Below are 23,825 nucleotides of genomic sequence, written 5' to 3'. Positions count from 1 at the left end.
GAAGAATTTAACTGTAGTACCAGTATTTTCTGCCTTGATTTATATTACGTTTTGTTTTTTTCTTTTAAAATAGCAGAAGTGATGAAACTAGTATGTGTGATTGTGCCCAGCATTTCTGTATGCATATATTCTATCATCTGTGCTGTGCTGTGCCTTCTGCTTGTTAATTGCATAAGCATCCATGTGCTGGTGATTCTATGAAGAGAGGGCAAAGATGGAAATGATGTACAAAAGCTACTTGAGGAATCCTCTGTTCATTTTTTCACTTCTAAGACTGCAGTTACTTTGGAAGTGAAACCGATCACTGTTGGCTAAAAATTCTGGGGCTACAGATTCTGGTCTGAAATTGTGGGTCCCTGAAATTAGTGAGACCAGCAGCAGCAGTGCTCGTTTCCCTCCTGTCGCTCTGCTGATATACCTTAATCTGTCTATGTGGGCCTCAGCTCTTCATGGCTTTTGCACTGAAGCTGCCAGCAGGGATTTCAGTTGCTGCTAATGCTCTCCTGGTTTCCTTATGTGGATGTTCTTCTTGCTACAATTAAATTGCTGGAAGGACAGCACTTAATATTCTAGATCAAGAGATAGCACTGTGATCTCGTTCTGTGTTGCACGGCACTTATATTAGGGCATATGTTGAGTTGCTGAATTCAGTGGCTTTGAGGCTTCTCTAATTTATGATAAGTAATTTCAAACCTCAGCTTACTGAAAACTTGCAGAATCTTTATTTGCTCTACTACTGATTTGCCCTCATTGTCAAAGTGAAGGCTCTGGATCTAGAAGCTGTTGGTCTTAAGGAGTATTTGTAATACTTTATTCCGGTTTTCATTTTTATTTTTTTTTCATTTATTATTTTATTTATTTATTCTACTTTTCATTACTTTTTATTTTTATTTCATTTTCATATTTCATAATTTATTCAATATATAGTTTTATTTTTACCTTTTCATTTTATATCTTTATTATTTTTAGTATCATTTTATATTATATTTTATTCATTTTATTTTTTATTAGTTTTATTTATTTATTATTATTATTTTATTATTTTTAATTTATTTTTAATTATTATTATTTTTTTTTTTTTACTTTTCCAGTAATGTGCCTTGGTGAAGCTGAATAAGAAAAACAGAGAAGAAGTGTGAGATAAAAGCAAGTGACAAAGCAGAAACTTAGTTGTATGGGTGAAGCGATTAGCAGGAACTCAGCAGCTCTATTTATTTTGCTCAATGTGACATTTTATAGCCACTCTCCATAGCTCTGCATGATCAATACAGTTCTTCTACAAATTGCTGCATTCTCTCTATAAACACATTTCTTGGCAAGTTTAGATTTTGAGTAGTTTTTAAGATTTCCAGAAGTTAGAATCAGTTTGCCTTTCAGGATATCTCCCTGTTCCTCTGAACATTCACATTGTGTATCTAGAGATTCATTCACAATATCTTCAGGAATTCTTTTACACAGGAAATAGATCCAGTCATTCTATGTCTGCGCTTAGCCTCCAACATTTTCCAGTATTTACTACTGTGAATTTACTGACAAGCCATTTCATCTTATTAAGAGCCATTTAGAATGAGGCCTTGCTGTGACTCTAGATGAGGTTATCTCTGGTCATTTTCTATCACTAGAATGTTTTCTCACTGCAGTAATCACTCATTTCATGTTCCTATTTCAAGAGGTACTGCTCAAAACCTTTTTTTCTTGTCGATCTCTCATTTTAGCATTGTTCTGTTGTTTGCGGTGATTGGTTGTTGCTTTTTGTTTGCTTGTTTTATCTCATTTTTGATGATTTTTGATTATTTCTAAAATCTTGTATACTCAACATGAAGTGTTGAAACCCCAACTCCATACTTCTTACAAGCATTTTACCCTTTTATCCTTTTTGTTTTTCCTGTAACTTCTCTCATTTTTATGTAGCTAGCATTATGAAAGCCATCTCTCAGCTTTTAAGACTATTTCTCTCCTGCAAAAATCAGTGTATTCAAATCTAAGCCACATTTCTAAGGAGATTTTTGTAAGCTACTTCCTGAATGAAGTAATTGTTACTGTCCTGTTCTGATTATACATTTAATCAGTACAAAATTTCCTGATTGTCAAACCTTATGTTTGGTAGTGTGTTTTAGTACAATTACTGATTTACATCACTTGACTGTATTTTTTTCTCCTCTGCCAGTGTGGTATGGGCTTCAAGTTATACTTTTACCCTAATGTTGTACCCCTTTTAATCATAGTTCTACCAAACTCACAATGTGTTTATTTTCCATATTTAAGAAGTTCATCATCCTTATTTAGTCACTCTTCTTTTTACTAGATCCTTCTAGGCTCCTAGTGTTTATAATAAACACTGTCAGTCTTGGTTTAGCAGCAAATTTTTTCATTTCTTGCTAATTACAGTTTTGCAAGAGTTCTTAATTACTTCCTACTTTAGTCAGCTTCTTCCATTTTTTACTCCCTGAGATGGAATTTTTGTCCACTTTTCTTTATCATTACCAGAAAAAATACCTCATCTTAACATGTATGCTTCACCTATCGACTCTCTCAGTCTGTCACATCCTCCGTCTTGTTGTCCAAACAAGAACAGGCAAGAACTACACAATATTCCTATCGCCTTTCAAATACTAGTGCTCTGATCTCATATGGCGGGCTGCTCCCTTTCTTTCGACTTTTTTTCTTGTTGTGGCCTAGCATTTCTATATTTGTTCCTTTAGTTATTGGAGGGTGAATATTCTCCATCCATTAAGACTAGTTGTTAAAATTTAATCTTTGATGTTTGAAGATTCACAGCAGAGTGAGAATATTTCCATGTACAGCATAAGTGGTAAGCTACTCTCAGTAGGAACCAGGTAAATTCTTACATAGTGAGGTACTTTTTCTTAACTTCAGTGTTTTGCTGGTAATTAAGAATGAGTATCCTAGAATAGTAGGCTCTAGTTCCTAATAATTCAGCTTTTCAAGCCTGGTAACTAAGGGCTCTTGCTAGCAATCCGTTGGGACAACATGTAACCTGACTGATTTCCATCCTCAGCTGCATGAAATACAGCTTAAATTCAAATAGCAGGTAGGCAGTGATTTACAACAGGCAGAAGTGTAGCTATATTTCAAATGTGTTTAGAATATTGAGGCTCTCACATCTAAATGCCTATATTTTTCAAGTCTATCTGAATGTGCAGTGCCCATAAAACTTTCAGGATTGTGCAGATTGCAGTATTGAACAAAATTAAGCTCAGTGTCTGCTCATTCATTTCTTCAGCTGTAGACAACTGACACATATGAGGACACCCAAATATGTGCAGTAAGGACAGTTATTTTTAAGCCTTTATCCTGCTTGGTCTTTCCGTAGGGACTTTCTAAGTGTTGTTTGCACCACCCATAAATTCAGAAAGTAGCAGCTCCAGATTCCTTTTCTGGCTTGCTGTGGGAGCATGTGTATATCATAGTCCCCTAAAGGATGGCCTTCTTCCCAGGCATCTCATTTTCTCTGGTTTGAGTCGTTATGAAAGATGTCTCCTCTGGGAATTGCATGTACACCTGAGCTGCCTCAGCTTTGTGCTACATTGAGTTAGCTAGCTTAGAAAATGAAGCAATGAAAGCAGAAATAAAAAGAGGAAGAGGAGATGAAAAGGAAAATGAATACGTACAAAAATTGGTGGCAGAAGTAAATCTAAAAGAGGATCCCTTAGAGAAGTTTTATCTATTTATTTATTTATTTATTAAGGGTAAAATACATCAGTCACTTTAGTGGCTGAATTTCCTGAAAACTTCCATTGAGATCCAATTAGCTCTGCAGGGAGCAATCCAAGTGGAAAAGCATTAGATGGAACTGAACCCATGATAAATGCTCCTACTGCTAAGCATTGGTCAGAAATACACTGATCTAATAACAAGTCATGAGTACAGTTTAATCTTGACTGATCCTTTCAGAATTACAGATAAAATGTAACATTTAGTGTTGACTTTTACAATTCCCCAAGGTAGCAGTGTGGAGTTCTCATTAACTAAAAAAATTTTCCATTTGAGGCAGAAGCCATATAACTGCGTGCTTTTTACAGGACTGAGATCTGGGATCTGCTATTGTTGCAGAGGTTTATGTGAGTTGCTGCTAAATCAGTTACTGGTCACATCCCCTGCAGTAAATTTCTAAGCCTCTTACCTAAAACATTTTAACAGTTTTTAAATTTCAAATGACTCTGATTTTCTCTTTGAGGAGAATCCCTCCTGCCCCACCTTTCCAGGTGTGATAGGCATTGCTCAAATGCTACATTCATCTAGCACGTAGAGATGCAGATGCAATACAGTGAATCTCTGAGTGCTATCACTAAGAGAAAGAAGTAGTTTATATTTGTAGTATTTCTAGATTTTTGTAAGAGGAAAAAACAAATGTGACTGGTCATTAGAAGTAAGATGACTTCTAATTAGTGTTAGAGGTGTAAAAAACAAGCAATTTCCAGAAGATAAAATATAAACTAATTCCTTTTAAGCGACTACATATCTTGAAGCAGCATTTATGATTCAACTGCATTTATTTTGTGCTATAAACATGTTACATTTGAAGAGTTCCTGTGCATATGTTTTTCTGTGAGATCTGTTGTGAAGAATATAATCTAAGATTACAAAAACAATTAACATTAAAATTATTCATAAAAAGATTAGACTTACACTGGCATCTACTTGGACTCATAGAAAACAGTTGCTCAGTACCTACTTGGGTGATGATATATCTTATATGACTAGGATCATTACAGATACATATTTCTTTTTCTGAATCTTAGTGCATTCTCCATGTTGTGACAATTACAAAGTCATTTTGATTATCATATGACCAAATAATATATCTCTAATAAGTATCTTTGCAAATATTTATCATGTACCTATAAGCTAAAGCTTTTGGATCTGCTGTGTAATAGAATATGAAAATAAAACAGGCATTGATGATTTTAAAGCCAAGTATTGTTTTGCAGGTATTTTTGATTTTCAGCTTCCCCAACTTCTTTGTGTATAAATAATTCTAAGACTGAAAGCATCCTAATATATTTCATGGCACTTCTGTTCCTTGAAATGTCTTTTTGTTTAGTTGAAATCTCTCTCAGTATTTCAGAATGTATTGATTCTGGTGAGGTAGGCATCTGACTTAGTTTTAAAAATTGAAAGATTCCCAGGGCAAAGAGGTGAAGAAATCTATCTTCAGGTAATACTTCTCATTAATTTCGAAAGAAAAAACACTCGTGTGGAAAAGGAAGGATGGAAGAGGTGGTTCTCACTGCAGCTCCATTTTGGATCAGAGAAGAGAAAGAGAAGTCAGTGAGATTTTTAGGGATACAGTGTGGAACTAAGGAATCCAAGGTGTTAAAAGATGAGGAAAAAAGAGGAATCTGATCTGGTGAGGTTGCTGAATGTGCAGCCAAAACAAAAGTCTTGAATGGCTGATGAAGTTCAGTGCTGGGTTAGGCTGATATAAATGAATAAAATACCTTTCTACCTCTTTCCTGAAAAAATAAAAAAAATCAGCAACCAAAAAAGAATCCTGTAAAACAGTAAATCCTGGGAGAAACCCTCATGAGATCCTAGTACAAGAGTGTGGTGAGTGTAACTGATTGAGTGGGAGAAGAGAAGAGCCAGCTGTAGTTGCACAAGGGCCATCTGGTCTTACCCAACCTTTCTGACCTAGAAGGAGCAGTGAGGCCCCTAGGGCATCTTTTCTGCTGCTGCATACTGAGACCTTGTGGGAGAATTGTCAGGGAGAGGTATCTCACTCATGAGACAAGAGTAGGGGCAAGGACTGGACTTGATGGGAGAACCAGTTGTTTCTCTCCAGTTTGGCACCTGAGGAACAGCTGCCAGGGACCTGCTCTGAGGAAAGAGAAGGGCCTGAGGCCATCTTTGCCCAGGGTATGCCCCATCCCCAGCATGTCGAGTGATTTCTTTGCTCCCACTTGGCACCTGGGAGGTGATTTGAAATACACGCATCAAATCTTGTCCATGGGACAAGAGCACTAGAGGCCAACTGGTCTGACAGTATGGAGGGACACAGAACTGCTGTGGCATCATCTGAAGTTCAGTCTCACGTTAGTCGGGCAGTAGAGTTACACTGGCTTTAGTGAAGTAAATAACTAATTTAAAATTGTGCAACTGCAAATTGAATTTCATTCATGGCTGTGATGGGTATAGGTGTGCCTTTTTCCATACATGTTTGTGTGTATTTACGTATTATAGTAAGTTTATAGAATATCACTAATGATATATAATCTTGTATTTAATTTCTTACTGATGGTGGCTTTCCTGCTGCCTTATAAAGTAGTCTGCTTTCAGAACAAACAGTTTAACAATGATGTTTAGAATAAGAATACATACAGACCATCATTCCAACTTCTGTTTTCTTAGTGTAAAGCAACACATTATTTAAGACATACGTGGCAATGAGTGTGTTGCTGCAAACGTAAACACCCGATAGGACAGAGAGCATAGAAGAATCTAAGTTGTGTGTTAATCTGAAAATCTCTTTGCTGAATTTTGCATAAGAATGATGACAAAGCAAAAGGCTTTTGAGTCTCTCACATGTTGAGGTGATTCATGCGTTTCACACGGACAGATTTGTCACTGCCTGATGATATGACTGTACATATTGAAGAAAACATTTCTTGTCAGACTTTTTTTTGTTGTTGCTGTAGTTCTGAAATATGAAAAAACAACAACAAAGTGCTGAGAATTATAGTGTATTAACCTAACCGTCAAATAAAATGAAATAATTTTTCTAGCATGAAGCACCAGGGTTCTGATTTTGTGCGACAAGTTACATTCAGCTGTATTGTGGCCTGCTGCAAAATTACTGTAATAAGAGTTGGAAATGTTTGTCAAGAAAAATGTAGAGATTTGAACTAAAAAATAAAAGCTTGTTTAAGAAAATCCAGTGCAGCACTAAGGATTTTCTTAAACACATATGTAGATTCTACAGTCCAGATAAGCTGCAGCTGAGTGGCCCATCCCGAACGTTTCACCAGGTTCAGGTGCTCAATTAAATAACAAGAGATTGTATCGTATCTCTGGAAAGCCAAGTGCTCTGTAGCATTACTGCAGGAAACTCATTTAAGTGTGAAGGAGCCACAAACATTACCCAACACTTGGCTTCTAGAGATGATCTCGCCTCTAGTAACCAAAGGCCATCTTTCTTATAAAGAAAAACTCTGATTTCAAACATTTATTTTAGCAACAAAATAAATGCTAACTATGTTTCTGCATGAACTTCACCTTCCCCTGAGGCAGTTTATCTTAAAGCACTTTGGAGGCTCCCACAGCAGTATTTTAAAGAATATTTTAGTGGAGATCAATGTTGCTTTTTAGTTATAAAAATTGTATATTTTAGGTAATCAGGAATGAAAACTGAGCAAAACCTGATCCAAGATACTCTGTTACTCCCACACATCACAGGATGGACTTGAGTTGTGCTCTGGAATAAGTTGCCATCCTATATGTTTAGACAGTAGGTATAGCATAATGAAGTAATTAAGGTTAGACAGAGAACTTTTAGACTGCTGAAGTTGAGACTGACTATTAATCATTATTTTAAGAGTATGAAGTTTGTTGTTGTTCTTAAGAACCTTCGATTGCTTTGCAATTGCGTGTGATATAAATCTACTTAAATCAACCTCTTCATGCTCTTCTTTCAGCAGCTGAAGAGCTGCTGTTTGTTAGCCCTTTTCATTAGCAGTATTGGCTTGAATTCTTTTATGTCTTTTGATAGGCTGCCGGAAGAGTGCAGCTGGCAGACTGATGGGTTTGAGGATGCTAAAACTTCACAGGGGAAAGTGGAGAGGTTCAGAGAAGAGAATTTCTACATAGGTAGAAAAAATGATCTCTTGATCTGGAAATAGTAAAAGCACTTGGAAAGTAATGCATTCTGATCGTCTTGTTCTGAAATCCTTCCCTAGCACCTTATTCTGGCATCTGTTACAGACATCATCTAGGGCTTAAAAACACCACATCTGGAGTCCAAGGTTCTTTAAGGAACTTTGACCTCGTCAGCGTAAAAATTTGTAGCTCAAGACATTACTATTAGTGCAGAGAAGATTGGAAAAAAGTGAAAGCCTGGTTTTTCATGTTAGAGAACTGATTCCAAGAGGATACATCTAGGCCAATTGTTGACAGGTTTATTTGCAAAAAAATGATGTGGGAGGTGTCCATTACTTTTGGGTAGGCTGAAGGCCATCAGCTCATAACTTGTCTTCTGTGGAGTGTTCTTCATATTTCTACCTCGTGCAATGTGCATATTCCCTTTTTGAATGGCTGACGTCAGCATGATGATCATGGAAAGCAAAGAACAGCATGTGGAGAATGATAATTAATTAATTAATTACCTGGCTTGACAATTAATTTGTTTCCTCCTTGCTTGGAATTACAAGCCAAAGTCTTCTGTAATTCTCACTGGTACAAAGAATTTACTGGTGCAGCAGATGTAATAAACTCAGGTTTCTGCTGGTGTGTGCTTACATACACACATGGAAATGTAACCCTGCTCCAGGGTACAGGCATGAACTTAATTATTTCTTGTTGCTTTTCTTAAAGTGTGTTGAGGCTGAAGCTCTGTTATTTTTATGTTACTTGTTTACAAAGCAGTGCTAAACATTTTAGTGGAACACTGTGCTCTCTAGAATCCTTTTTAATACACTCTTAGAAAAAACAACTAACACAAAGTATTAAAAAGAGAAGCAGAGTTTCAAAACCTAACTTCATTCTGTGCTTACAGTTCCCAAGTATAAAACAAACGAGTTTAATGAACGATTAATTCAGCTACAAATATTAGCTTCAACAGCTTTAGATGACCTAATAGCCAAATCTCCAGAGTTCCTCCTTCCCTTGGTCTCCTTCAAAAATCCTTGCTCTCATGCTCTAATAACACTTGTTAATAAAAACTAGTGTCTGCACCCCTGAAACTGACAGTTTGGATAAGCCTACATTGAAAATCATGTTTATCTTCATGTACTTTGAAGCTAGGATTTAAAATACCCATTATTTTTTGTTGTTTACTTGGATGCTATTAGAGCACCATCTTTAAGCTTCTGATTTTTATGACACTCTCACCAGTTCAACAGATGTGCTTTCATTACCTCTACTATGAAAGACTGTTCAGGTCAGGTATTTGGGGTCACACGTTCCAGCCTATTGTATACAAGGAATACTGTGCCTATCAGACACAACATCAACAGCAAAGAAAAAGCAGAGGAGGTTATGAAAAGAATGTATGCTGCTCTTAACCTGCCACCAACACCTCATTTGAAATTGTTCCTATGAGGTAGGAACACCATTAGAAAAGTTTCTGCAGGCAACACTACCTAGAAGGATTCTGGGGGTCATGTAAAGTAAAAATCTTAAGAGCAAAATAGCTAGATGTGCAGGGACCTATTAAAAATATCCATTCTTATGGATAAATGATGCTTTATTGCAGAAAATGTATTCAAGTGTGACATACTTTTCAATCAGTAGTAGGTATTGAATACTTTTCCTAGAGTTCTTCTCTGAAATATGTTAAGAATACAACATAAGATAAAGCTTAGGGCAACTTTTGTACTGGTGTTTTTTTAAGGACTTCATAAAGCTGTGTGTCTTCATTTGTACAATTCCTCATCTAGAACTCTCAGTTAAATAGTTAATGTCTTCTCAGTAATTTCCAAAACAGGTCATTGCACTGAGTAGGTGGTTTTTTTCCAGAGAATGTTATTAACCTGCATCAACTATGCAAATTATTCTGGTATTAAATATTGTTCTTGTATTGTCCACAGCTGAGTATATTCATCCTAAATTGCACTACTTTTCAAGTAGTTTCCCCAGTAACAAAACCAAAAATACAAATTTCTGCTCTAAACTTGAGCAGGATAAATATGGACTCATACTGCTGACTTCATTTGAGGCTCTTCTGAGGCAGCAGGAAATGGAACTGATGTTAGTAGCACTGCATAATCTCTTTTTTAGAGCTTTTTTCCTCCTCAGATAATTAATCCATGATCAGTAAGCTAAATAAAACTACAGTACACTTCTTGTTGCCTCTTATCCTTTGATCCCTTGCTCTCTCTCCTGTCAACTGATCATCCTTTCAGCATGTTTGTAAGAGAGTAGTGTCCACTATTCTGACTGAGATTCGTTAGATGAAGAAGTAGAATCTTGGAAGCAGGCTTTTAGGAGTGGGATTTTAGAAGCATAATCTGAAAAACATCTTAATTCTCTTCCAGATTGTTTTCTAAAGAAATAATTCTCACACTATTCTGTCAGAGTTATGTGCTATATCTACCATGGAGACTGGACAAACTTGCAATAGTTTCAGTGAGGATTATGGTAACAAAATGCATAAGAGATCAGCAAATCACCTGGATGTTCCCTCGGGCTGCTGGAGGATAGAACCAAGGCAAGACTGTTTCCTTGCCCAGTGACCTCACCAAGTGTCAATAAAATTCTCTAATTCCCTGCACCTTTCATGTGTAGCAGGTAATCCTAATTATTTTTCATCCACTCTCTCAACTTCAGTTTAGAGGAACATTGGTTCAGAGTTTAATTTTACCATTCTTTTTCTTTCTACATCCTTTTGTAAGCAGTGGAGCACTGTTTGGCTTCATGTCAGCAGTTGCTGCATTGAAGTTGCTCTATTCAAACCAGGCTGTTCAAGAGAGAATAGCCAAATAATAAAACAGCATATGATCTGTGCTTAGCAATTGAATTTGTTCACTTCAGCCTGTAATCTAGCTGCTTTTGCAGGATGCTGCTAATTCAAACATCAGTAGTACTTGAGCTTCATTTCATGGGGTTTCTTTGATAGGCCAGCAATTTGGAGTTCATGGCGCTATTTATCTCAGTTTTGTTGCAAAAATGTACAAGTTATATCTTGACCTAACACTGTACTGAATAGAAGCCAAAATTAGAAAGATTTGTAGTTGTAATACCACCACTGTCATCTAAATCACTGCCCATCTTCACAGCAGCAACAGCTGGAGACTTGTCTTGCTCTGAAGAACATAGAATATCCAAGAAGAATCCAGCCTGTCATGTGCATGGAATGCTGCCGTGCTCTCTCATGGTGGCACCAAGCCAAAGCTAGAATGTCTGCCACAGCATCTCATGCCCTTTCTCTTCCCCTTCTTACCAACATTAGACTTGCATGAGTGCCAGCATCTGGGGCAAACCATACTGTATGTTGGATCTATGCCTTGCCACCACCATACTGTAGATTAAAGCCTGGAATTGGAGAAGATTTGACTTTGTGAACTGTAGGAAACGCAGCATTTCTGTTCATCTGGCTTATGCATTTCGCATTAGATCCACCTGAGAGGACCACATGTGTCTAGAACTAAACTAGCTAATGGTGTAACTTTTTATAAATTATCCAACAGCAGTTAGCTCTTAAGCTTAATGTGAGCAGGTGGACTTCATGGTACCTATTCCAAACTCTTCGTTACTGTGCTGTTCCCTCCATATTCCCTCCATATTCCCTTCCAGCTTCCACTCAGTTGTGACCTCTTTTTTCTTTTAAATACATTTTTTTTGCTTTCTTGTTATTAATAACTGCTTGGTTTCTTTAACTGGAGGATTCTAGAGCAATGAATTGCAAAGGTGTAGTCTGCTGCTGGACAACTGTGTCCTCCCTGGCTTCATTATCCTTCCAGCATGCTGACTTCTGAGCAGGTGTCCATGTGTATTCTCAAACTGCTAAAAGGATTTTCTCAGCACTGTAACTGGTTCTTCTTTAGGAGTTTTTCCATCTGTCTGCTCTGGTTGCATCTACATTACCATGCAGTGCTAATCCCCAGACCTGGCACATCCCTTCTGCTTATGAGCCAGAGTCCTTTAATGCAGAGTAAGTAATAATGCAAAACAGACCCTGACATGCAGCTAGTATGTAGCCTACCTGTGAATAAGAACCATGGAGCGCCACAGTTTTATGGTATGATTGTTGTTATTATTAACCCACTTGATGGCTAGGTTTTTTGAAGTTTGCTTGGGCTCCTATTTAGTTATCTGTCTTTGGGCAGCAGCACTGAGTCATCTCTTAAGTGCCACTCTAAGTCTGTATCCAGCCATAAAATGTCATGCTGTGCTTGGAACCCCTGTCTTTGGCTGTTGCTTTGTGTATCTTTTGGGTAAATGGGTGTGTGCCTGCTAACCTGCACTAGCCTTGGTGTCTAGCAGCCTGTGATGCCTCAGTGGGCTGTGTGGTGGTACCTTGTCTTTGTCATATCTTCTGGTTTGCCTCAGCAATCATACTGCCACATGGTCACAACAGGTTAACTCCTCCTTGGAAGTGGGGCTAGTAGCAGTTATATTAGGTCAGTCTGTTGAGAAGATTGGTTGCTTATGTTCTTGGAACAATATGTTTAAGTATCTCAGTAATGCCAAGGTAGAGATTCTTCTGGCTGTCATCTCTGAACAATCTTTAGTACCAACCCTGCTCTGTTCTACTCTTTGTGAATGGTGTATAAGGAAGAACTGCTGGGGATGTAGCCCTCTTATCCTCTTATTCTTGCTGCACTGTGCTCTGTTACATTTATTATCTAATCTGAATATAGGAGGCCTGAATGACTCCTTATTTCTGTCTTTGGATGTTTGTAGAAGATTCAGGATTGGTCTAATAAACACAAAGCACATGGAATCAGGCATAAGTTAGACAATCTGAATGAGTACTATTTTTTTTCTCTTACAAAATAGACTCATGCCATGTAAATTCTTGTCAGTCTACCCTCTGAACATTGCGGGGGGTGTTTCTTGGCAGTGAAGGAGCCTAATATTTGTGTCTTATCTGTTTGTTATGTATGCCAAAAGAAATCAGATTTAATATATCACGATATTCCAAGAAAGTCCAATCTTAGAATATCACAGAATAATAGAATAGGTTGAGCTGCAAGAGACACCTAAAGGTCATCAGGTCCAACCCCCCTTCAATGAACAGGAACGCCTACAGCTCAGAGCCCCTTCCAGCCTGACCTTGGATGTCTCTGGGGTTGGGGCATCCGCCACATCTCTGGGCAACCTGTGCCCCAGTGCTTTATTACCTTTACTGTAACAGAGTTCTTTTCTTATATTCAACATAAAGCTCCCCTCTTAGAGCTTGAAAGCATTTCTCCTCGTCCTATTGCCACAGACCCTACTAAAGAGTCTGTTCCCTCGTATTATATAGCCCCCATTCAGATATTGAAAGGCCATTCTCAGGTCTCCCTGGAGCCTTCTCTTCTCCAGGCTGAACCGCTTCAGCTCTCAGCCTGTCCTCATAAGAAAGGTGTTCTACAACTATGTCAGCCAATTCCCTCAGGACTCTGGAATGCATCTCACTGGGACATGCAGACTTATGGATATTCGGGTTCTTCGTATGGTAGCAAACTTCATTTTTGCTTACAGAGGGAGGGACATTGCTCCCCCAGCCCCCATCTTCTAAACCATCCGCTTGAGGGCTTCGTGTAGAGCAGTTGATAGTGAAGACTTAAAGGAAAAAAGTTGCTGAATGCCTCATCGTTCTCCTTGTCTGTTGTTACCACCCTGCCTGTGTTGGTCACTAGGGAGGTTACACCCTCCTGAGCTTTCATTTTCTGGTTGATGTGCCTATAGAAGCCTTCCTTGTTCTTTGCACCCCTTGCCAAGTCCAGTTGCAGTTTGGTCTTGACCTTTCTGACTCCATCCCTACTCAGCCTAGCAGCATCCCTATTCTCCCCCCATGTTATCTGTCTCTGCATTCAGTTTTCTTCTTGCTCTTCAGTTTGACCAGCAGGTCCTGCTTCAGCCATGCCTGGGGTCTTACCTTCTTTTCATGACTTCCTCCACCTGGAGATGGAGAGCAACTTTGCCCTAAGGAAATCTTCCCTGAAGATCTGCCAGCTCTGAGGACAGTATGCCTGAGACCTCTTTGCTCTGGCACTCTAAACAATAGGGGATGCTCCTTAAAATCTCAGTATACCTCATGAATGAGTACAGTGTAAATTGGATCATCAAACAGGAAGGTAAACCCTCCAAAGACTCTACTATTCTTATTCTGCAGGGAGGCTGTTCTCCCTCATAACCAGCTAATGAGGAATTATCTCTCAAATAGGTCACTTCACTTAATGTCATACTATGGACACTTCCAGAGTAGATCAGACACAGAGAGAGAGGGATTGAATTTGTTTAGTAATTCACTTTGTAAAGCTCTGAAGTAAATGAATACATTAAAGCCTGACTTACAAAAGCAAAAAGCCCTACACAGTATTATCACAGAGCTGATTTAGCTGGAATAAATCAAAGGGCAAGAAAATTCAGATAGGATTAAGCATGAAAAAGAAGCACATCATTTTAAAATGGTTTGGAACAGCACAGACAAATATAACATTATTTGTCTTGTAAAAAGCAGAAATACTTCTGTGAGAATCAGACTTAAAACATTCCTAGAGTATCTGATGTAATCAAAGGAATGGGAATGATTTACTGATGTTTCCATGTATGTGTTGTGCTCTTCTCATTTACAAAACCTTCTCAGATGTTGTACTTCAAACCTCTCTGGATATTTGATTCTGTGAGCGGCTGCTGAACATTCTGATTGATTGCATCTCCTCCACGTACGGTTGAAGAGTTCATTTACGCCTCTGAAGTCTGGTTTAGTTTATATTTGTGTACCATCTGGAGCCTGTGTTCAAATCCAAACACATTCTGTAGATACCAGGTGCACCCATGCAGCTCAGACCTAAACCTGTGCTCAGCAGCAGACCTTAGAAAACTTCCTCAGTCCAAGAAAGGAATAGAAAAGGAGCCCTGGATGAGGGCTGATTTTGTCAGCCTTAACTCCGGTGCTAATTACTTATAACAAATTAAAAGAAGACTCAATCTAGCTCCACACAGTTTTGCATTGTTATTTCACAGGATTTAGACAAGTATTTGTAGAGAGAAGGTTTGCCCTTCTGCCCAACACCTTCTAGCTATTCATGTTTTCACATGAGTATTTTTTCTCCTTTCTTTATTTATATATTTTCTTTTGCTCCTGAGAAGCTAGAACAAAATCAGGATGAGTCAGCCAGCATATTTCATTGATTTCTACAGAAAATGTATAAAGGCTGTCCTCATATTTTAGCCAAAATATATTCTTTAATCATAAAGAGTGATAAAAGTGATTTGCATGTTTATTTTAACTATTTGATGCTTTGCAGTTGGATGAGACTTTTAGACTTGATCCGTATTTCCACACTGCTTGAAGAGTTGTGTCAGCTAACAGAAAGCTGCTTCTGAACTTCTTTCAGTTTTTTCCTATCTCACTTCATATGAAAGATTTTTTTTTAATCTTGTAATTAGCTGAAATGCTTGGTAACAAGCTAATCATTTGCAAATGAATTTTGTTATGCAAAATGGAATTAAAATCCTGAATCAATAAAAAGCAACTGTGGATGGCCATTTTATAACTGTAAAAGCTGACTGTATCAAACAGAAGCAGCCATTTTGAGTGCCATCCATATTACTGCAGAGGTTATCAGGCCGGGCACATTAATTTTCACATTAGAGATGTGCTGTTGGAGAGGATGTAACATTTTAAAAGAAGCACTGCTTTCATTTACAAAAGGAAATAAACTTTGAAACATCAGGTTACTCCTTAAGAGACACTTTCTCTGATGACGTTTCATTACAGGAAAACTTAATGATAAATTTCTTTGTTTTCTCATGAAATTTGGAAAGTTAAACAGGCTCTTCTGCTGCCTGGAGTCCTGATTCTGACTGTTGAAATTAATGGACTTCATTTAAACACAGCAACTTGCTCAGCTGTGGACATGGGAGCCTGGTTTTCAATCTTAGCTACAGATGGAGAATGGAAAACATACCTGGGGAGGTTGGATGTTGTGACTGCTCAGTTTGGAAAGTGACTCTAGTACAGCATGCTCCTCTCTGCACTTCCTGTGCCTCAGCTGTCTTCTGTATGAAAGCCAGACCATCAGATTGGTCTTAGGTTTCTTTGCTGGTCCTCAGGGACCTAGGAGTTTAATGATAAAACACTCTTGTGTTACCTCTTTTTCAGCTTTTTGAACTTCAGAGTGTTCCTCTGCAATTTCATGAAATGCCACTAGCAAAATTATTAATAATCCGTTATTTCAATCGTTTCATTTTTGGGCTGTCAGTTTGTCCTGTGTGTAGATCTGTAAGAGCATGGGGCTTATCATATAGTTCCTGAAGATACTGCCCAAATTATTGAAGTCTTTTCTCAGTAACCAGCAACCTTCACTGACAGCTCTATTCAAAGGTTTTTACTTCTAATTCATAGTTCAGTAGCATCAATGGATTTCAGAGAGAGCTCAGTTCAGTCAGATACTGAATGATGAATATACAAATACGTTTTGCTCCCCCAAGTGCATAGTGTAAGGAAAGTCTAAATGAAGACATCAGGTAAGCTGGGCTTACTATCCTGATGGCTTTTCAGTGCTCTCTCAGTAAGCTGATGGGCGCCTTTTCTGGCCGGAGTGCGGTGTGAAGTGCAATGAAACGATCTTCTCAACAGACATATTTAGACACTTGCTGAACGTGCAGAACAGAGTGCAGAAACTGATGCTGAGTGTGTTACACCTTTCTGGAAACCAACATCCAGGTATTTGAGATATGCAGAAGTAATGTTTCTCCATTTTGGTGGTTTTTCATTTCTGGTTCTGAAAACACATCGTCTTAATATCTCACTAATATCTAACCTCCAAAAATCCACTACCACCCTTTAATTAACAAGAGAGAAAATCCTAGTATTTTTCTCTGGTATAATTGCTATTCCCAGTGAAGCCTGAAGAAAGCCAGAATTCTGAACAATGGTGATATATTGGCTCACTTAGAAAAGCACTGTTAGCAGCTGATTGCTTATATAATCTACTTGGCAATTTTTTACATTTACGTTGTCCTTAGTTTGTTACAAGAAGAGAACACAGAGGTTTTTACTTCCATGTGGTCCATTAGTTTTCCCAAGTCATTTGAACAGCGAGGTATATAACCAGCATTCTACGTGGTTGCATTGCATTATTATTCCTAAAGCACCTAAATTAAGTGCTTTTAGTGTAAGGCTTAAGGCTTTCATCAGAAACATGTTATCCGTGAAAGATTAATGTTCATATGAATGAGAAGGGTAATGTAATCAGGAATAGCAGTCTTATATCATCATAGAAAATGGATCTCACTGAAAATGACAGCAAAAAAGGGTTCAGAGTTTTAAACAATCCTCTATAACTGCATCTTTTTATCATTAACAACAAATTAAAACTAATTGCCTTCTAATCACAGAAGAACACGGTCTGATGTTCCAGTCATACTTTGTGGTGATTATAAAGGCAGGTGTAGAGCAAAGGCAGCACTTGACTAACAAGCATGAAAGACATGAATGACTAGAATTAGTTCTCAATTTTATGCTAATATTCTTTTGGGTTTTCCAATCTGTATGGGATGTAGGAGGATTTATACTTTTTTTTTTTTTTTCCAAAGCTGCTCTGTTCACAGTACAGATTTTGGCGATTTGTAGATACACAGCATTTCAGCTAAGCAATTTGAAGATGCATTCAAGCTGGGTGCATTTCCCTGAAATTCTAGGAACCGTAATGATAGAGAAGGTAAAGAGCAACTCCAAAATTCTTCATGCTCATTCAGCTTTCTTTTTTTACATTTTCTAATATTGTGCTGGAGAATGAAGAGGCCTTTGAAACAGCCAAAGAAGCAAAAGCCCAAATCAAAACTTTGATTACAGTTTGCTGCAAAGTCTCATTCTAATCAGTGTGCTTTTGATTTCGCTCTGCACAGTACGTAATATTTTGCTGACTATTTACTTTCATGTTTCAGTAAGAAGGGTGAATGATCTCGATGTCATACATAGATACCATGGGACTTAATTCTTACAAATTTTGATCATGCCAGGTTCACTTCAGTTTCTTCTCTGGTGAGACTGATCAGTAACGTGAACTTTTGTGAGCAATGCCTACTGGAATTCCAATTAAAAGAGAGGAAGCCAGTTCCTAGCAGAAAATAAAATATCCAAAAGCAAATTCCCACAACATAATTTAAAATAATTTCTAACTATTAAATGTGACAAAAGAATGCCAGTGGATACTGTGTTAAAGAAAAGTGATAAAGAGAAGAAATATTTTAGAAACTCAGTGAAATGGGAGGGTCCTGACATGGGATGTTTTCAGAGGCTGAGACACACTTGTAGGTCGCTGGCCCTGTGTCAAACAGTGTGGAGGAGAGGATGTCATTGCACCATTGGGTGGGAACTGGTGCCAGGGTAGCTGTGCTCCAGGGCACAGTTTCTCTCACTATGTGATCACCAATACACATATAGTAAATTAGTGTATTAAGTGGGTGAGCCTGCTGTTTGCAGGCCATTTCTAAGCAGTTTAGGCCTTCTTAGTGGTTGTTTGCTGAAGAATCAGCTATAAGTGTGGACATAAAGTGTTCATTTTTCCTACAATCCTTTGCTTACATCAGTCTCTTTGCATTCTCCATCCTCTGACAGCTTTTCCTGAATTAATTTAAAGTGCTTTACTTAGAAAGTCATGCATTATAGACATCTAGAGACATTGTAAACAAGCTGCAGAACTGAATTTTCTCTAGTATTACCCCTATATAGACTTTTCTAATTTATTTTTAATAATGAATGATTTTGTTTTTTTGTTGTTTGATCGTACAGCTCCTAACATAATAGAACTGTAGTCTGTGACTTCAATTTCTAAATATTTCTCAAGATCCACAGTCCTTCCACAGGGAGATGTTCTCAAGAGAACACGTGATGTTTCTACATCCATAAGTCAAGCTCTCACTTTGGATCAGAGCCATCATGTGCTTTTTATGTAATCTTATTCATGCTGTGCCAAAGATTGTAAGTGAAGAGAGGCTTGCTTGGATTCTGCCAGGAGCTCTCAGACGAGAGTGCCAAAAGGGCACCTTAGTTTAAGATCATCTCTCACCTCAGCATAGGAAGTATGTTAGGAGTGAGTTTAGCTGACTGAACTGTATCATGTTGTGTTGGGCAGATGTGCAAAGACCAGTGCTGTTAATCCTGCCTTTCCCAGAAGTTAATGGAACATAGGTGCAAAAAAGTAATTATATTTCTGTCACTGTTTGTTTGTTTATTTCCTTACTACATTATTTAAGTGTGTATAGCAATATTTCATGATTTCTTTTACTTCTTTACTGATTATTAAATAACTTAGGCTGGACGGGACCTCTGAGGGTGGTCCAGTCCAACCTCTTGGTCAAAGCAGGACAAGCATTGATGTTAGGCTGGATTGCCCAGGGCCAAGCCTTGATCAGATTTTAAATACCTCCAGTGACAGGGTGAGCAACCAATTCTTCACGTCTTTGGCTCTCATATTTTATGTCTAGTTGGATATCCTGTGCTATAGACTGTGGCCATTGCTTCTTGACCATTCACTGTTTACTTCTAAAAAGAGACTTTTGTCTCACTGTAATACTCATTCAGGTAATAAAAGGCTGTGATTAGGTACCATCTTATCTTTATGTATTTATTCCTAATGCCCAGCAAGCCCTTACTGTACTCCGTGTGCTCCAGCCACAGAACCAGCCTCATGGGCTTCTGCTGGATTTGTTCTCTTTGGGCAAAGTTTTGTTTGTTTTGGGAGACTCAAAAATAGGCACATGTTGCACAGAGGGAAACAGTTATTTCCCTTGATCTGCTAGGCACACTTCAGCTGGTAGCCTAGCAGCAGTAGCCATTCATTAGCGCAAGAGCACATGCTGATTCGTGTTGTTCACCAAGATGCTGAGGTCTTTTCCTGTGCATCTGTTTCTTGGCTGTCCAATCCCATCCTATATTGTCCCCTGGAGTTTCTCTTTCAGATGCAGAGCTTTGTCATTATTTAATTTCATGATGGTCTTGTCAGTCTATTTCTCCAGTTTGTCGCAGTTCCTCTGAGCTGCATCTGGGCTTACCAGTAGATCGGCCTTCCTTTGCATCACCATCAAACTTTCTGAGGGAGCTTTCTTCTGTTGCAGTCATTACTGAGGCTAATTCTGTGCAATGTCAGCAATGACCCCCGAGTAAAGCCACCCAAAGCCAAAGTCCAGTTAGATTTTAAACATTTCACCACTGCCTCAGGAGCCCAAAGGTCCAACCAGATGGCAACCCATTCCACCTGGTTCACCCTAGCAATGGGAAACCATCTCAACATCAGGACTGCAGAAATTGTGTCAAAGTCCTTAGTTGTTGAAATAGTGTGCAATTTCGGGCAGAATAATTGAGGATAATATTTGTTTATAACTCAAGTAATCCTCTAGGTGGAATATAGCCGTGTAATTCATTCCAAGAGGAATGCACATGCTGGTGCCCAACGTCAGTTGTTCTATGTAGCAAATACACTTAAGGTGAAAGAAACAGAGAATGGCATTGATTCTCTATCAGAAATAAAATCCAGGAAAGAGAGATTCTCCTTTTTTCAACTAAAATTTCATATGCTCTTCCATTTGTTTCAACATCTTTAACTGGGCACTACTGTAAGTAGCAGATTTAGTTAATATCATAAAATTGATAAATTATGATGCCCTCACTGTGCCAAATCCCTGCTAAGTCCACATCTTTTAAGCTCTTGTAGTTTTAAAATTCTCCATCAACGACACAATGCAATTTCCAATAAAGCACAGTTAGCTGGGGGTATTTTTGTTCTGTTTTTAGATGTGTTGGTGTATGTGGTTTCTTTAAGTAAACAATTATGTGTGAATGTTCAGTTTGTCTGTTACTGATAATAATTTAAAAAAATCTTGATTGGGATTAGTTGTTAGGCATTTTATGTATTTAAGTAAATAAAAGTATGATCTATTATGCTGAGTACTCTGAAAATTCTCACATGATTGATGTTAATCTTGTCCAGAGAGTAGGTTTTGTCTCCAATGAAAAAGACACTTTCCAATCTGGGAATAATATTCTGGCTTATACTGCACCCTCTCCCTCTTCAGCCCTCTCCTAGTGAAAGCATGCAAAAGCTAAGCACCTTGAAAATGAAGTCTTTTCTTCTATCATAGCTTGAAATTTAGCAAGGGATTTTCAGATAATGCTTCCGAGATTCCATCCATATGTAATATAAAGAGCACAGTGGTATTTTCTTGACAAAGCTTGCAGCAGTGAACTACAATTTGTGTAAACAAATGAAACTTATCTGAATGTCAGAATATAAAAGCAACTTTGGTCCAAGAAATCAGTTCCTTCTGTGTTTATGTTTATATGAAATGTATTGAATGTAGAAAGGTGCTCAATACAAATCGCAAGCAGAGAAGAGTCAATATCACCATTTATCTTCTGTGTGTAGAGCTGAGCTGTGATGTCTATGTTTTTATAGAGCTATATGGGACTGGAGCCTCTATCCCTGCTGAGTCTTCAGAAAACTTGCATTCAGAAGACTTTTTGAATGAGTGTTATTAATGTGCTTTGTGTGCTGCTTACCTAACCAGGGACACCTGTCAATTAATCCTAGACTTATTTTCCTTATTGTTTCAGAGAGTTATTACCATAGCTCAATCTTTTCTTTTTTTCCCTCCATTTGAAATGATTGTGTATATGTGGGGTAAATAACTCCCAAGGATGGTACTTCACAACAAAATAGTAGAGATGATGATATATTTTAAGTAGTTCTATATAGATAGGATACAAATAATACAAAAGAGAAGATGGCTCACCTTCAGGATGACAAGGCTTGCAGGGAACTCCACGTGGGAGGGATCTCCAAGAAGAGATCCTTCCCTGGTGGTGGTCAGCCCTTAAATGGGGTTTGGGAGAGGTGGAGCCAGGCTCCACCCCTTCTAATCACACAGGTATATCACCTTCACCTGTGGCCCCATGGCTGATTCGGAGCTCACCTCAGGTGACCAATCAGTGGTTCAGGTCGTGATTCAGCAGTTCCCATACAGCATACTTGCTAACCTATAGGGCAAGGAGTTGCCTATCTAGGAAAAAAGGCTATGATGCTGGTAGTGTAAATGTGGAGGGAGATCTTCAGACAAAGACTTTTGTGTTTAATGAGATATTTTCAGTACTGTGTTATCAGTTTCACAACTGATTAAGAGTGCTTCTCAGAGTCTCCAAATTAAAAAAGAAATTGTATCCTACAGTTCGATATGTGAGATAAATTGAAAAGCTGTCATGCTTTTATTACAGCTATGGAAAATGAGATCCAGACCTATGTGTTCTTCAGGATGTGAAAGGCATTCATTTGTAGTCATTATGAACTTACATCTGCTTAAAGGAAAGAAATTTTCTTTTCTTTGGCCACAAAAATCTTTCTGACAGGATTAACTAGAACGGTATTCTTTAGGATCTTTTTAGGAATGAATTCAATTCTTATGGTTCCAGAAGTTGGTTTAGATTATATCTCAATGCTCCGGGGCTACAATAACTCAGGTGAAAAGCCATGCTCTATTTCCATGCATATGATAATGTGTTCCTTTGAGGATGTTGCAGGCACACAGATATGCTTGCATCCATTCATCCAATGTCTGTGGTGATAAAGCTTCAGGATAGTATTAGGTATAAGTTTGATGCCTATTGCAAACAATTGTTTGCCTGCCTTTCTTTAATTATGATATTTTTAAACATAGACTTAACAATTCTGAGAGACCATACAAAAATAGGTTCGGACATTAAAAGTAGTTCTGCTATTCAGAACCACATTGGACCAGTTCATGCTGTAATGCTTTCATGCATCCATGCTACTGCTGGATAAATTCATCCATTTTAGATGGTTGACCTTCAAACACTGAACAAACACTGAAATATCTGATTTTGGAAGACATAATTAGTCTGTAGTTTGGCTCACACATCCAAACTGATAGCTGAATTCAGATCACAGTCTGCTGTGTTATTTATTCATGTATGCAGAAAGTTCTCAGCAGGACTCTAGGCCCTGAGCGTGTAAACTTTTAAAATGAGCTAATTTGATTTGAAAGACATAAAGAGAAAAATAAAGTAAGAATTTGTGTATCCACAGACCATTTTTCTCCAAGTAAAAACCTGAATGCATACACAGGGTTCAGACCTGACCAGGGACAAGAAGTGTTCATGATGAAGTTTTAGAGTTTAGGGCTCTAAGTATCATAAATTTGATCAAGAAAAAAATCTCTCCCGTATGTTTTAACCTTGTTACTTAGTGAGTAGAAGTAAGAATGCATCACACAACCTTCTTCAACCTCCTATCTTTTCCAAACCTAAGGCTAAAACTGCTTTTACATATTTTCATATTAATTTGTTCTACTATAATCGGAACTACTTTGATTATATTATTTATTTATTTTATAAACAGAGATTGTATTACTTAATCATATGTAGTAAAAACTAATTAGCTAAGAAACTATCAGCTTTCATCCTGTCATTGAGAAAGAATTTGTTCTTGCTGTCTCTCACACCTGTAAATGCATTTTCTAGCTCCTCATTTCTTCTCTAATTACTTCTTGATTGTGGGGTAAATTTTCCAAGCTGCATTTGAAAGAAAATCATTGTCTTTTTATCCTATCTGTGAGGAATTCATTCCACTTGTTTACTGATGTGTGTGTCAGCCTGAATAAAATGATTCCTAATTAGCATATTTGAAATAATCATTGGTCTATCTGCAGTCATAATTAATGCATTAGGAAGAAATTACTGAGTGTCAAGGAGAAAGACATTAGCATAAATGAGCTTATTCTAGTTGGGCTGCAATTGAGAGACTACTTTCCAGTAAGAATGTTTACCAAAATTAAGCAATATTAACATACCATTTGCTAAGAACTATTAGCTTGCATGATCTGAACTATTAACTTCTGCAAAGAAGCTTCAGCCCTACTTGAACACCTTGCTAGCCTAAAGAATTCATTGGCATCTTAATAAAGTCACAGCACCACAAAAG

Source organism: Cyrtonyx montezumae, unplaced genomic scaffold, assembly GCF_038088225.1.
Source record: "Cyrtonyx montezumae isolate F1298 unplaced genomic scaffold, pur_monq_1.0 scaffold_10, whole genome shotgun sequence".
In the NCBI taxonomy this organism is placed as follows: Eukaryota; Metazoa; Chordata; class Aves; order Galliformes; family Odontophoridae; genus Cyrtonyx; species Cyrtonyx montezumae.
This window is presented reverse-complemented; position numbering follows the sequence as displayed.